We start from the raw sequence: 15538 nt of genomic DNA on the forward strand, positions 1-15538 counted from the left end.
CCTACAACGGGCTACTGACGAGAGGAACTCCCTTAGACTTTCCCTAGGGCAGAGAGAAGAGGAAATAAAAGACCTCCGAGATGAGCTGGCCAAGGCTTATCGAGATCAGACCAATTTGTCTGAGCAGGTAATGATGCTTTTGAAAGCCTATGGGCTTGATACCGGAACGATAGCTAACATTTCGGTCTCACAGCTGCAGCAAAAAATCGAGATGATCGGGAAGCTTCGTGAGGAGGTCGACGTGATAAGAACAGAGTCTTTGCGGTGGAAAGAAGGTCTGGACCGCTTTGCTGCAGAAAAAGAGATTGCTCGAGCCCAGTTATCATCGTCTGAAACCCAACTTCAGAAAATGAAGGAAAAAGGCCTGGTTCAAGCAAGAAGAATTGAGGAGCTTGAGGCTCGGTTGGCCTCTGTACTTGCCAAGGCCGAATCCGATGCTGAAAAGTCAAAGGCCGATGCGGATGCGCTCGTGGCCATCTATCGGGCCGATGCTGAAGCTGTCCAAGTCCAAGCAAAAGAGGCAGCCGAGTCCACCGATATTCGAGCGCATTGGGTCGCCGAACTTGCTAAGTGCTGATCCAGAAGGGAAACTCTAGAGGAGATCCATGCTCGTGGCTTCGGTCTTGCTGAAGAGATAAAAAGGGCCAAAGAACTCAAAGCCGATGCCGAAGCTCTGGTTTCTGATGGCGATGACGATGAAGATGGGAGCAAGAGCGGATCCGAAAATTGGGGGGGGAGCCTGATAAAGAGGAGACCGCTCCTGACCGAGAAGTTTAGTTCTTAGTTTTTACGTTGTAATCACCCATGCAAATTTGTATATAGACATATCTCCCTTTTTGCCGACTTGCTTCTGTTTTTGTTTCCTGTCTTGTGAGGACTTTATTCACGCCTTATGAATGTTTTCATAATGATTTAAACAACTTAAGCCTCTGTAACCAAGCGAGCGCTTACTCAAACTTGGAGCGATGTAGCCCTTAGGCTTATTAGTTGTCAATGGTTCGATCTTGAAGAAATACAGCCAGTAGGCATAATGGTCGAGTGAGTGCTTGATCGAACTTGAAATAAAAGTAGCCCGTAGGCTTAATCGAATAAATGATTCGAACTCGAAGTAATGTAGCCCGTAGGCGTAATGGTCGAGCGAATGTTTGCTCGAACTCGAAATAAAAGTAGCCCATAGGCTTAATCGAATGAATGATTCGAACTCGAAGTAATGTAGCCCGTAGGTGTAATGGTCGAGTGAATGTTTGCTCGAACTCGAAATAAAAGTAGCCAGTAGGCGTAATGGTCGAGTGAGTGTTTGCTCGAACTCAAAATAAAAATAGCCCGTAGGCGTAATGGTTGAGTGAGTGTTTGCTCGAACTCGAAATAAAAATAGCCCGTATGTTTAATCGAGTGAGTGATTCGAACTCGAAGTAGTGTAGCCCGTAGGTGTAATGATCGAGTGAGTGTTAGCTCGAACTCAAAATAAAAGTAGCCCGTAGGCTTAATGATCGAGTCATTTTTGAGATATAAACCAATATGGAAAGGTTGTACCTTAGCAATAGTACCGTTTTAGATGTGATACATTCCAACTGCTTGATAGTTGTTTGCCGTTTATAATGCCGAGCCTGTACGATCCCTTTCCGATGTTCTCGAGCACCTGATATGGTCCTTCCCAATTCGGTCCTAGTTTTCCTTCGTTCGGATTTCGGGTATTGATGGTAATTTTTCTTAACACTAAGTCCCCAGGCTTGAAATAGCGGAGCTTGGTTCTTCGGTTATAATATCTTTCGATTCGCTGCTTTTGGGCGGCCAATTGGACGAGAGCAGCTTCTCATCTTTCGTCCGATAGTTCGAGGCTGGTATTCATGGCCTCGTTATTTGATTCTTCCATCGCGAATCGAAATCTGGCACTGGGTTCACCAACTTCAACTGGTATCAATGCTTCGGACCCATATGGGATGACATTGAAAGTACGACCTTAACTTTCTTGAGGCGCTTATCAGTGCAAGTGCCAATTTTTCTATGTAAGGATCAATAGAAATGTAAATATAGATTGCAGAGAATGCGAAATAGATAAGGTTGTCAGGAACAATGAATCTTAGGATTCAACAAATAGAATCAATATAAGAAATCTGAAAGAATAATTCTTTATTATAGAAGAATATAGCACTTTTATTACAATGTAAGCCTCGAAAAACTTGTCCTACAGAAATAGTAACCAACCCCTTTTATAGTGGAGGGATTTGGCTCTAAGCATAATAAAATAAACATTCAGTGGGAGAAATCTATTTCAACCGTATACAGAACCTATTTCAAAATTCCTTATCTGACCTAAAGAGCCAATGAGTGCCAAAATAATTTCGACTTTTTCCAGCTGAAAATTTTGTGATTTGACTTGACATCCTAAAGAAACACAACAGGTCCGTAAGTATCAATTCGCCAATTCTCCAATCGCCGGTCTCCAGTGGGTTGGTTCGAACCGGGCGAGGCTAGACTATTGGGTACAGACTTGGTTCAGGATGCCCTGAAAAAGGTTAAGATGATTCAGGATCGACTTCGTACAGCCCAATCTAGACATAAGAGTTATGCGGATCGGAAGGTTCGCGATGTTGCATTCATGGTTGGTGAGCGGGTATTGCTCCGGGTTTCACCTATGAAGGGTGTGATGAGGTTCGGGAAGAAGGGCAAGTTGAGCCCTTGGTATATTGGGCCTTTTGAGATTCTTGAAAGAGTTGGAGAGGTGGCTTACAAACTTGCGCTACCACCTAGTCTCTCTGCAGTTCATCCAGTATTTCATGTTTCTATGCTTCGGAAATATCACGGGGATCCGTCTCATGTGTTAGACTTCAGTTCGGTTCAGTTGGACAAGGATCTATCTTATGTTGAGGAACCAATGGCTATTTTAGATAGGCATGTTCGAAAGCTGAGGTCAAAGAACATTGCTTCCGTGAAGGTTCAGTGGAGGGGTCATCCAGTCGAAGAGGCGACTTGGGAAACCAAGTATGATATACGCAGCCGTTATCCACACTTATTCACCATCTCAGGTACTTTTTCTAACTCCGTTCGAGGACGAACGTTTGTTTTAGAGGTGGAGAATGTGATGACCCAAAATGTTATCTTTAAATTTAATAATTAATTATGTATTCTAAGACCTCAAAAAGTACTATTTATCATTTCTCGACTTGCGTGCGCAGTCCGTAAAATTTTACGAAAAGTTTTCAGGCGATCGGAATTTTATTTGGAAGTACGTAGTAGAATTAGGCTTGAAATGCCGAAAGTTGAATTTTTGGGAAGTTTGACCGAGGGGTTGAATTTTTGATATCGGGGTCGAAATCCGATTCTGAAAATTTTTATAGCTCTGTTATGTCATTTATGACTTGCGTACAAAATTTGAGGTCAATCGGACTTGATTTGATAGGTTCCGGTGTTGTTTATAGAAATTGAAAGTTTCAAAATTCATTAGGCTTGAATCTATGTGTGATTCGTAATTTTAGAGCAGTTTGATGTGATTTGAGGTTTCAAATAAGTTTGTATGATGTTTTAGGACTTGTTGTGTATTGGGTTGAGGTCCCGAGGGCCTCGGGTGAGTTTCGGATAGTTAACGGATCAAAAGTGGGACTTAGCTGCTGCAATTTTTCTGTTGGAAATGCTATCAAAATCGGGCTGCCTGCCAAAATCGGGCTGCCTGTCAAAATCGGGCTGCCTGAAGAAATCGAACTCCCTGACAAAATCGAACTCCTTGACAAAATCGAGCTCCCTGACAAATCTGTAAGTTATAAAAATAGGGGACTTCGTCCCATTTGCCTTTTTGATGAATTGGAGCTTGAGGAGAGGCGATTTTGATATATTTTCAAGGAAAAATATTTGGGTAAGTGATTCTAACTTGGATTTGGTCAATATACACGAATATATCATTATTTTCACCATTTAATTAGTGTTTTGAGATTGAAATTTGGGTAATTTTAGAAATCTCATAGAAATGAATTTTTGAGATTTCGGTGTCGATCCGGAGTCGGATTTGAGTGAAACTGGTATGGTTGGACTCGTAATTGAATGGGTTGTCGGATTTTGTAAATTTCGCCGGATTCCGAGATGTCAATTTTTGAGCTAATTTCGAATTTCATTGAAAAATGTAATATTTTCTTATGAAATTGATTTCTATAATTTTTGTTGACTGTATCAAATTAATTATGACTAGATGCGAGTCGATCGGAGTCGAAAAATCGAGGAAAAAGCATAATACTTGGTTAAATTGGAGCAAGTCGAGGTAAGTGACTTGTCTAACCTTGTGTGGGGAAAATTTTTCCTAGAATTGATATTAATGTGATTATTGAAATGTGTTGAAAGTCGTATACACGAGGTGACGAGTGTGTACACGAGCTAAATGTGAAAGATTATATTTTTAAATTGTGTAGATCATTGTTGCGCATTTATTAAATTATTTTATCTTGTTATATTCTTCATCATTGATCTGAGATATATATATTTTAAATTTGTTTGACCTTTTCCTGTTAATTGTTTTACCTGTTTAATTGAAACTTGGTTTCTTTTATACTGTGCATTATTTGAAGGTTGATTTTCTTTAAATTAAATATTATTAATACGAAGTATTTGACATGTTTAAATTTGATATTGAAGCAACGTATTAAAAAATTAAAATATTATTTTCCTGAATTATTTATTCTTGAATATTTTCGTAAGAATTTTTTGGTACTCATTGTGATGGAGCCGTGAGCTCTTTATTGTGGAAAAAAATATTATTGTTAGATTATTCTGGCATGAGCCGTGAGCTCTTTATTATTAAAAAATATTGTTGTTGATTTATTGTGGAAAATTGAAATATTGGGCACTTGAGGTGTAAATTATGATATATTGTGATATTAATACGCATGCGGTGGTATAAGGTCTGGGTATTGAAACACATGCGGTGAGATAAGGGTGTCTTGATACGCGTGGCTAGTAGGGGTGACTACTAGAAGTCATGCGGTGTGATAAGGGTGGCTAAAACGCGGGATGCTATTTCGGAAAATATATTTTCTTTAAATAAATCGTGAAGGCTCCCGCGGTGATATAAGAAAATGAGATATTGTGAAATTATTTATAATTTGGGACTACGAGGTGGTACCTCGGTAGTGCCCTTGTTGATATTGATTTATGGCCATAGTTGCCTTCGATTAATTATTGTGATTTTCATAAAGTTGAAGGAAATTCTGTTTTGATTCCACGAGATATTATTTGCAATTATTTGGTGTCATTAAATGTGACATACTATTTGATTCATTTTCAATGTCATTTTATTTTACTATATTGTTAAATATTTTGCCATGCCATTATTATATTCCAGTAGGGCCTCACTTGACCTCGTCAATACTCTACCGAGGTTAGGCTTGGCACTTACTGGGTATCGCTGTGGTGTACTCATACTATGCTTCTGCACATCTCTTTGTGTAGATCCAGGTACATCTTACCAGCCTAGACGTCAGTGAGTTACCTGCGTACGGAGACTTCGAGGTATATCTGCCAGCGTCCGCAGACTCCGGAGTCCCCTTCTATCATTTTATGTTGCTTCCTTATATTTTATTTAGACCTTGATATATAGAGACATTGAGAATAAATTCTTAGAAGCTTGTGATTTATTTTTACCGGGTTTTGGGAGTTGAAATTGTTTGAATTGTAGTTTATTTATTTCAGATATTTATTATTATTCCGCATTGTTAGGCTTACCTAGTTTTAAAGACTAGGTGCCATCACGACATCCTACAGAGGGAATTTGGGGCCGTGACAAGTTGGTATCAGAGCACTAGGTTCATAGGTGTTATGAGTCACAAGCAGGTTTAGTAGAGTCTTCCGGATCGGTACGGAGACGTCTGTACTTATCTTCGAGAGGCTATGGAACTGTTAGGAAATATTCACTTCTTTGATTCCTTATCGTGCGCCTTTGTTGATTTCAAAGTTCTAAACAATTGTCTTTCTATTCTCTCACAGAGGGTGAGGACACGCACAACTGGATCTGATGATCAGATACCCGCGCCCCCTGTTGGAGCCGCAAGAGGCCGGGGTCGGGGCAGAGGCCGAGGAAGACCATGTGGTGCAGTTAGAGCACCTACATGAACTGCTGCACCAGAGCCACCGGTAGCTCCAGTTTGAGAGCAGGTACCTGAGATGCCTGTTACTACTCCTGCACTTCAGGAGACTCTTGCCCAGGTTTTGAGCATGTTTGGAACTTTAGCTCAGGCATGATTAATTCCACTTGCTCCTGCGACATCTCAGGCTGGGGGAGGAGCAGAGACTCCCGCCGCCCGTACTCCAGAGCCAAGTGCCCAAGTTGACCATGCCCCAGAGGTTATACCAGTGCAACCAGTTGTCCTAGTTCGGCCTGATATTAGGACAGCAGTTTCAGAGGGGGAGCAGCTTAGGCTCGAGAGGTATAAAAAGTACCACCCTCCCACTTTCAGCGGTTTAGCTTCAGAGGATGCTCAAGGTTTTCTGGAGGAATGTCACCGTATCCTTCGTACTATGGGTATTGTGGATTCCAGTGGGGTTTTTTCATGGCATTCCAGTTTAGAGGAGTAGCCTACCAGTGGTGGCGGGCATATGAGTTGGATAGTCCCGCTGAGGCATCTTCACTCACTTGGACTCAATTTTCGGATATGTTCTTAAGGGAGTATATTCCTCAGAGTCTTAGGGATGCATGGCGCGCAGAGTTTGAGCAGTTGTGCCAGGGTTCTATAACCGTGTCAGAGTATGCGGTCCGATTCAGTGATTTGGCTAGGCATGCACCAGCCTTAGTTACTACTGTTCGAGAGCGGGTTTGCAGATTTATTGAGGGTCTTCACCCTAGTATCAGATACAGTATGGCCCGAGAGCTAGAGATGGACATCACATACCAACATGTGGTGTCAATTGCTAGAAGATTGGAAGGTATGCGGGCTTGGGAGAGGGAAGAGAGGGAAGCTAAGAGACCCCGAGATTCTGGAACGTATAATAATTCTCATGCCCTAGTTACAGCCCGTCATGGTAGAGGTTATATGAGCCGTCCTATTCATTCAGCACTTCCAGCTTCCAGTGGTATTTCGACTACTCCCAGACCTCAGGTTCCATATTATGCACCACCAGTGTCTTCTGTACCTCCTGTACGGGGTGCTTTTAACAGACAGTCTAGTCGATCAGGCCCGAGCCAGTCCCAACAGCCACGTCCTCCGAGGGCTTGTTTTGAGTGTGGTGACACTCGTCATATTATAAGAGATTGCCCTTGATTTAGGAGGGGTGCACCTCCATAAATTTCTCAGGCCCCACCTATTCCATAGGGTCCTCAGGCTTCTCAGGCTATGATTACTGCACCCGTTGCCACTCCTCCTGCACAACCAGCTAGAGGTGGAGGTCGGGCAGGTAGAGGTCGCCCTAGAGGGGGAGGCCAGGCAAGATATTATGCCCTTCCTTCTAGGACAGATGTCGTTGCATCCGATTCTGTTATCACAGGTATTATTCCGGTCTGTCATAGAGATGCATCAGTTTTATTTGATCCAGGCTCCACTTATTCTTATGTGTCATCTTATTTTGCCCCGTATTTGGGCGTATCACAAGATTACTTGAGTTCTTCTGTTTATGTATCTACACCCGTGGGTGAATCCATTATTGTGGACCGTGTGTATCGGTCGTGTTTAATTGTTATCAGTGGTTTTGAGACCATAGCTGATTTATTATTGCTCAGTATGGTGGATTTCGATATTATTTTAGGCATGGACTGGTTGTCGCCCTATCACGCCATTCTTGATTATTATGCCAAGATGGTGACATTGGCTATGCCGGGTCTACCGCAGCTAGAGTGGAGAGGTACTTCGGATCATGTTCCTAGCAGGGTTGTTTCATTTCTTAAAGCTCAACGAATGGTTGAAAATGGGTATGATGCGTATCTGGCCTATGTGAGAGATGTTAGTATTGATACTCCTACTGTAGAGTCAGTTCCTGTAGTAAGGGATTTTCCTGATGTATTTCCAGCAGATCTTCCGGGTATGCCACCCGACAGGGATATTAATTTTGGTATTGATTTATTACCGGGTACTCAGCCCATTTCTATTCCACCATACCGTATGGCCCCAGCAGAGTTGAAAGAATTAAAAGAACAGTTATAGGAATTGCTTGATAAGGGTTTCATTTGGCCTAGTGTATCGACGTGGGGTGCTCCTATCTTATTTGTAAAGAAGAAAGATGGTTCTATGCGGATGTGTATTAATTATCGCCAGTTGAACAAGGTTACAGTGAAGAATAGGTATCTATTGCCACGTAATGATGACTTATTTGATCAGCTTCAGGGTGCCAGGGTATTCTCTAAAATTGACTTGCATTCAGGCTATCATCAGTTGAAGAATCGGGAGCCAGATATTCCGAAGACTGCTTTCAGGACTCGGTACGGTCATTACGAGTTCCTTGTGATGTCTTTTGGGCTGACCAATGCCCCAACAACATTTATGCACTTAATGAATAGTGTATTTCAGCCCTATCTTTATTCCTTCGTCAATGTGTTTATTGACGACATTCTGGTGTATTCCCGAAGTCGGGAAGATCATGAACAACACTTGAGAACTGTGCTTCAGATTTTGAGAGAAAGAAAGCTATATGCAAAATTTTTAAAGTGTGAATTCTGGCTTGATTCAGTGGGATTTTTGGGTCATATAGTTTCGTGTGAGGGGATCAAGGTAGATCCAAAGAAGATTGAAGCAGTGCAGAGTTAGTCCAGACCGTTCTCAGTTACGGAAATCCGGAGTTTCCTTGGTTTGGCTGGGTATTATCGCCGATTTCTAAAGGGTTTCTCTTCTATTGCTGTATCTATGACCAAATTGACCTAGAAGGGTGCTCCGTTCAGGTGGACCGAGGAATGTGAGGAGATCTTCCAAAAGCTCAAGACAACTTTGACTACAACTCCAGTATTGGTATTACCTACAGGTACAGGATCTTATACTGTGTATTGTGACACGTCGCGTATTGGTCTCGGCGCAGTGTTGATGCAAGACGGTAGGATGATTGCCTACGCGTCCAGACAGTTAAAGGTGCATGAGAAGAATTATCATGTACATGACTTGGAGTTAGCAGCTATTGTTCATGCCTTAAAAATTTGGCGGCATTATTTGTACGGTGTCCATTGTGAGATCTACACCGATCACCGGAGTCTACAGTAGCTGTTTAAACAGAAGGATCTTAATTTGCGATAGCGGAGGTGGTTTGAGTTGCTTAAGGATTATGATATCACCATTCTCTATCATCCTGGGAAGGCCAATGTGGTGGCCGATGCCTTGAGTCGTAAGGCGGAGAGTTTGGGCAGCTTAGCATATTTACCGGTAGCAGAGAGGCCTTTGGCCTTGGATGTTCAGGCCTTGGCCAACCAGTTTGTTATATTGGATGTTTTCGAGCCGAGTCGAGTTTTGGCTTGCGTGGTTTCTCAGTCTTATCTTTATGATCGTATCAGGGAACGCCAGTATGATGACCCCCATCTGCTTGTCCTTAAGGATACAATCCAGCACGGTGATGCCAAGGAAGTCACTATTGGAGATGACGATGTAATACGTATGCGGGGCAGGCTATGTGTGCCTAATGTGGATGGCTTGCATGAGTTGATTCTCCAGGAGGCTCACAGTTTGCGGTACTCCATTCATCCGGGTGCTGCAAAGATGTATCAGGACTTGAGAAAACACTATTGGTGGAGGCGGATGAAGAAAGACATAGTGGGGTATGTATCTCGGTGTCTAAATTATCTGCAGGTGAAATATGAGCATCAATGACCGGGTGGATTACTTCAGAAGTTAGAGATTCCATAATGGAAATGGGAGCGGATCACTATGGATTTCGTTATTGGGCTTCCACAGACTCAGCGGAAGTTTGATGCAGTTTGGGTGATTGTGGATAGGCTGACCAAATCAGCTCATTTCATTCCTCTGATCACTACTTACTTTTCAGAGCAACAGGCTCAGGTATATATTTGCGAGATTGTCAGACTTCACGGTGTACCGGTATCTATCATCTCTGACCGGGATACACAGTTTACCCCATGATTTTGGAGGGCAGTACAACATGAGTTGGGTACTCGGGTAAAGTTGAGTACAACATTTCACCCTCAGACGGACGGGCAGTCCGAACGCATTATTCATATACTGGAGGATATGCTTCGTGCGTGTGTGATAGATTTTGGGGGTGCTTGGGATCAGTTCTTACCACTTGCGGAGTTTGCTTACAACAACAGTTACTAGTCAAGCATTCAGATGGCTCCGTATTAGGCCTTGTATGGTAGGCGGTGCCGGTCTCCAGTGGGTTGGTTCGAACCAGGCGAGGCTAGACTATTGGGTACAGACTTGGTTCAGGATGCCCTGGAAAAGGTTAAGATGATTTAGGTTCAACTTCATACAACCCAATCTAGACAAAAGAGTTATGCGGATCGGAAGGTTCGCGATGTTACATTCATGGTTGGTGAGCGGGTATTGCTCCGGGTTTCGCCTATGAAGGGTGTGATGAGGTTCGGGAAGAAGGGCAGGTTGAGCCCTAGGTATATTGGGCCTTTTGAGATTCTTGAAAGAGTTGGAGATGTGGCTTACAAACATGCGCTACCACCTAGTCTCTCTGCAGTTCATCCGGTATTCCATGTTTCTATGCTTCGAAAATATCACGGGGATCCGTCTCATGTGTTAGACTTCAGTTCGGTTCAGTTGGACAAGGATCTATCTTATGTTGAGGAACCGGTGGCTATTTTAGATAGGCAGGTTCGAAAGCTGAGGTCAAAGAACATTGCTTCCGTGAAGGTTCAGTGGAGGGGTCATCCGGTCGAGGAGGTGACTTGGGAAATCGAGCATGATATACGCAGCCGTTATCCACACTTATTCACCAGCTCGGGTACTTTTTCTAACTCCGTTCGAGGAAGAACGTTTGTTTTAGAGGTGGAGAATGTGATGACCCAAAATATTATCTTTAAATTTAATAATTAATTATGTGTTCTAAGACCTCGAAAAGTACTATTTATCATTCCTCGACTTGCGTGCACAGTCCGTAAAATTTTTCGGAAAATTTTCAGGTAAAAAATGGATTAAAATGTGAATTAGATGTTTAAAACACAACTGAGTTGACTTTGGTGAACATTTTGAGCAAACGGACTCGGATCAGTTTTTTGACAGTTTCGGTAGGTCCGTATCGTGAATTGGGACTTGGGCGTATGCCCGGAATCAAATTCTGAGGTCCCTAGCCCGAGATATGGAACTTTGATAAAAAATTTAAAGTTTAAGTTCAAATAGTGACCGGATGTCGACTTATGTGCAAATGACCCCGGAATAGAATTTTGATGATTCCAACAACTCCGTATGGTGATTTTGGACTTAGGAGCGTGATCAGAATTTTATTTGGAAGTCCGTAGTGGAATTAGGCTTGAAATGCCGAAAGTTGAATTTTTGGAAAGTTTGACTGAGGGGTTGACTTTTTGATATCGGGGTTGAAATCCGATTCTGAAAATTTTCATAGCTCCATTATGTCATTTATGACTTGTGTACAAAATTTGAGGTCAATCGGACTTGATTTGATATGTTCCGGTGTTGTTTGTAGAAATTGAAAGTTTCAAAGTTCATTAGGCTTGAATCTATGTGTGATTCGTGATTTTAGAGTTGTTTGATATGATTTGAGGTTTCAAATAAGTTCGTATGATGTTTTAGGACTTGTTGGTGTATTGGGTTGAGGTCACGAGGGCCTCGGGTAAGTTTCGGATGGTTAATGGATCAAAAGTAGGACTTAGCTGCTGCAAAAGCTGCTGCAATTTTTCTATTGGAAATGCTGTCAAAATCGGGCTGCCTGCCAAAATCAGGCTGCCTGCCAAAATCGGACTGCCTGTCAAAATCGGGTTGCCTGTCAAAATCGAGCTCCGTGACAAAATCGAACTCCCTGACAAAATCGAGCACCCTGTCAAAATCGAGCTCCCTGACAAAATCGAACTCCCTGACAAAATCGAGCTCCCTGACAAAATCGAGCTCCCTGTAAAAATCGAGCTCCCTCACAAATCGAGCTCCCTGACAAAATCGAGCTCCCTGACAAAATCGAGCTCTCTGACAAATCTGTAAGTTATAAAATTAGGGGACTTCGTCCCATTTGCCTTTTTGACGAATTGGATCTTGAGTAGAGGCGATTTTGATATATTTTCAAGGAAAAACATTTAATTAAGTGATTCTAACTTGGATTTGGTCAATATACACGAATATATCATTGTTTTCACCATTTAATTAGTGTTTTGAGATTGAAATTTGGGAAATTTTAGAAATCTCAAAGAAACGAATTTTTGAGATTTCGGTGTCGATCTGGAGTCGGATTTGAGTGAAACTGGTATGGTTGGACTCGTAATTGAATGGGTTGTCGGATTTTGTAAGTTTCGCCAACGAGATGTCAATTTTTGAGCTAATTTTGGATTTTATTGAAAAATATAATATTTTCTTATGAAATTAATTTCTATAATTTTTTTTGACTGTATCGAATTAATTATGACTAGATGCGAGTCGATCGGAGACAGAAAATCGAGGAAAAAATATAATACTTGGTTAAATTGGAGCAAGTCGAGGTAAGTGACTTGTCTAACCTTGTGTGGGGAAAATTTTCCCTAGAATTGATATTAATGTGATTATTGACATGTGTTGAAAGTCGTGTACACGAGGTGACGAGTGTGTACACAGGCTAAATGTAAAATATTATATTTTTAAATGGTGTAGATTATTGTTGCGCATTTATTAAATTATTTTATCTTGTTATATTCTTCATCATTGATCTGAGATATATATATTTTAAATTTGTTTGACCTTTTCCTGCTAATTATTTTACCTGTTTAATTGAAACTTGGTTTCTTTTATACTGTGCATTATTTGAATGTTGATTTTCTTTAAATTAAATATTATTAATACGAAGTATTTAACATTTTTAAATTTTATATTGAAGCAATGTATTAAAAATTTGAAATATTATTTTTCTGAATTATTTATTCTTGAATATTTTCGTAAGATTTTTTTGGTACTCATTGTGATGGAGCCGTGAGCTCTTTATTGTGGAAAAAAAATATTATTGTTGGATTATTCTGGCATGAGCCGTGAGCTCTTTATTATTGAAAAATATTGTTGTTGATTTATTGTGGAAAATTGAAATATTGGGCACTTGAGGTGCATATTGTGATATATTGTGATATTAATACGCATGCGGTGGTATAAGGTATGGGTATTGAAACGCATGCGGTGAGATAAGGGTGGCTTGATACGCGTGGCTAGTAGGGGTGACTACTAGAAGTCATGCGGTGTGATAAGGGTGGCTAAAACGCGAGATGCTATTTCGTGAAATATATTTTCTTTAAATAAATCGTGAAGGCTCCCGCGGTGATATAAGAAAATGAGATATTGTGAAATTATTTATAATTTGGGACTACGAGGCAGTACCTCGGTAGTGCCCATGTTGATATTGATTTATGGCCATAGTTGCCTTCGATTAATTGTTGTGATTTTCATAAAGTTGAAGGAAATTCTGTTTTGATTCCACGAGATATTATTTGCAATTATTTGGTGTCATTAAATGTGACATACTATTTGATTCATTTCCAATGTCATTTTATTTTACTATATTGTTAAATATTTTACCATGCCATTATTATATTCCAGTAGGGCCTCACCTGACCTCGTCACTACTCTACCGAGGTTAGGCTTGGCACTTACTGGGTACCGCTGTGGTGTACTCATACTACGCTTCTGCACATCTTTTTGTGCAGATCCAGGTACATCTTACCAGCCTAGACGTCAGTGAGTTACCTGCGTACGGAGACTTCGAGGTATATCTGCCAGCGTCCGTAGACTCCGTAGTCCCCTTCTATCATTTTATGTTGTTTCCTTATATTTTATTTAGACCTTGATATATAGAGACATTGAGAATAAATTCTTAGAAGCTTGTGATTTATTTCTACCGGGTTTTGGGAGTTGAAATTGTTTGAATTGTAGTTTATTTATTTTAGATATTTATTATTATTCCGCATCGTTAGGCTTACCTAGTTTTAGAGACTAGGTGCCATCACGACATCCTACGGAGAGAATTTGGGGTCGTGACAAATATATTTTCATGTCAATATTTTTCTTTTTGACTTCTAAATCCTGGGTTGAATGATTGGAAGACCTTAGTGAAATTTGGATGAAAATATTTATTGGAATGAAAGATATAATATATATTTTGCCTTAAATTTCTAAGTATGTAATAAGATTAAATTATCTAATATGGTGTTTACACAGGTAAATAAGTATTTACTATTGAGATTCTAGGATCGAAATGAGATGAGAAGAATCTAGAAGAATGAGAGAGAGAGAGAGCGATCGACTAAAGAGAGCAAAATGCTTCTTCATTTCATTACAGAATGAATGCTTATATGTAAATGTCACTAGCTAATCATTTTTTATACATATCTAACTAACTCCCTACTCTAAGTATACATAGCTAATTAACCGACTTAACAGTGCTCTTCACTAAGTTAGTTACAACTTTGTATTATGTACACTTTGGTCCCTAAAGTTCCTATTTCTTCACGTTGGCTCAATACTCCCCCTCAAGCTAGAGGGGAGGAAAATGTTCTTCACTCCTAGCCTGCATAATAGATGATTATGTTGTGTCTTCCCAAGACCTTTAGTCAGCACATTTGCTCCTTCGTGTTCACATGTACTGTCTTGAGCAAACATGCCTTGATCATTTCTCGAATGAAATGACAGTCTATATCTATGTATTTTGTACGTTCATGAAATATAGGATTGGCAGCTATTTTAATAGCTTCTTTGCTATCACACATCATGTTTACATGCCTGTTGAGCTCAATGTTCAACTCTGCAAATAGTCCAATTAACCAAACTATTTCTGTTGTTGTAGATGCCATGCTTCTGAACTCTACCCCGGCTGAGCTCCTTGCCACTGTCTCTTGTTTTTTTTTATATTATTTCCATGAGATTAGAGCATCTCCATAGAACACCAGGTATCCTATTACTGATCTTCTAGTTTGAAGACATGCCCCCCAATCTGCATCACAGTATGCTCTCAACTCCCTATTTCCTTCTGCTGGCAGCAATAAGCCTTGTCCATGTGCACTGTTAATATATCTCACCACACTGATAGCTGCATCCATATGAGATTGTTTTAGAGTATGCATGAATTGACTTAATGTCTGCACAACAAATGAGATGTCTAGCCTAGTCATTGTGAGATACAACAACCTGCCTACAAGCCTCTGATACTCTCTTGCATCCTGTAGTGTTGCATCATGTGACATGCCATCTGATGGTCCTACCAACTGATCAAAGTCAATAGAGGTCAGTTTTTGGTTCACTTCAAGTGGAGTGCTTGTAGGTTTGGCTCCTGCTAAGCCTAGTTATGCGATGAGTTCAAGGGCATACTTCCTTTGACTCATGTATACGCCTCTATGTGACCTTACAAATTCGATTCCTAAAAAGAACTTAAGTTCTTCTAAGTCCTTCATTTTAAAGAACTTTTGCAGATCTCTTCTAGTGATAGAGATCTCATCAACATAATT

The sequence above is a fragment of the Nicotiana tabacum genome, chromosome 23 (genome assembly GCF_000715075.1).
Source record: "Nicotiana tabacum cultivar K326 chromosome 23, ASM71507v2, whole genome shotgun sequence".
In the NCBI taxonomy this organism is placed as follows: Eukaryota; Viridiplantae; Streptophyta; class Magnoliopsida; order Solanales; family Solanaceae; genus Nicotiana; species Nicotiana tabacum.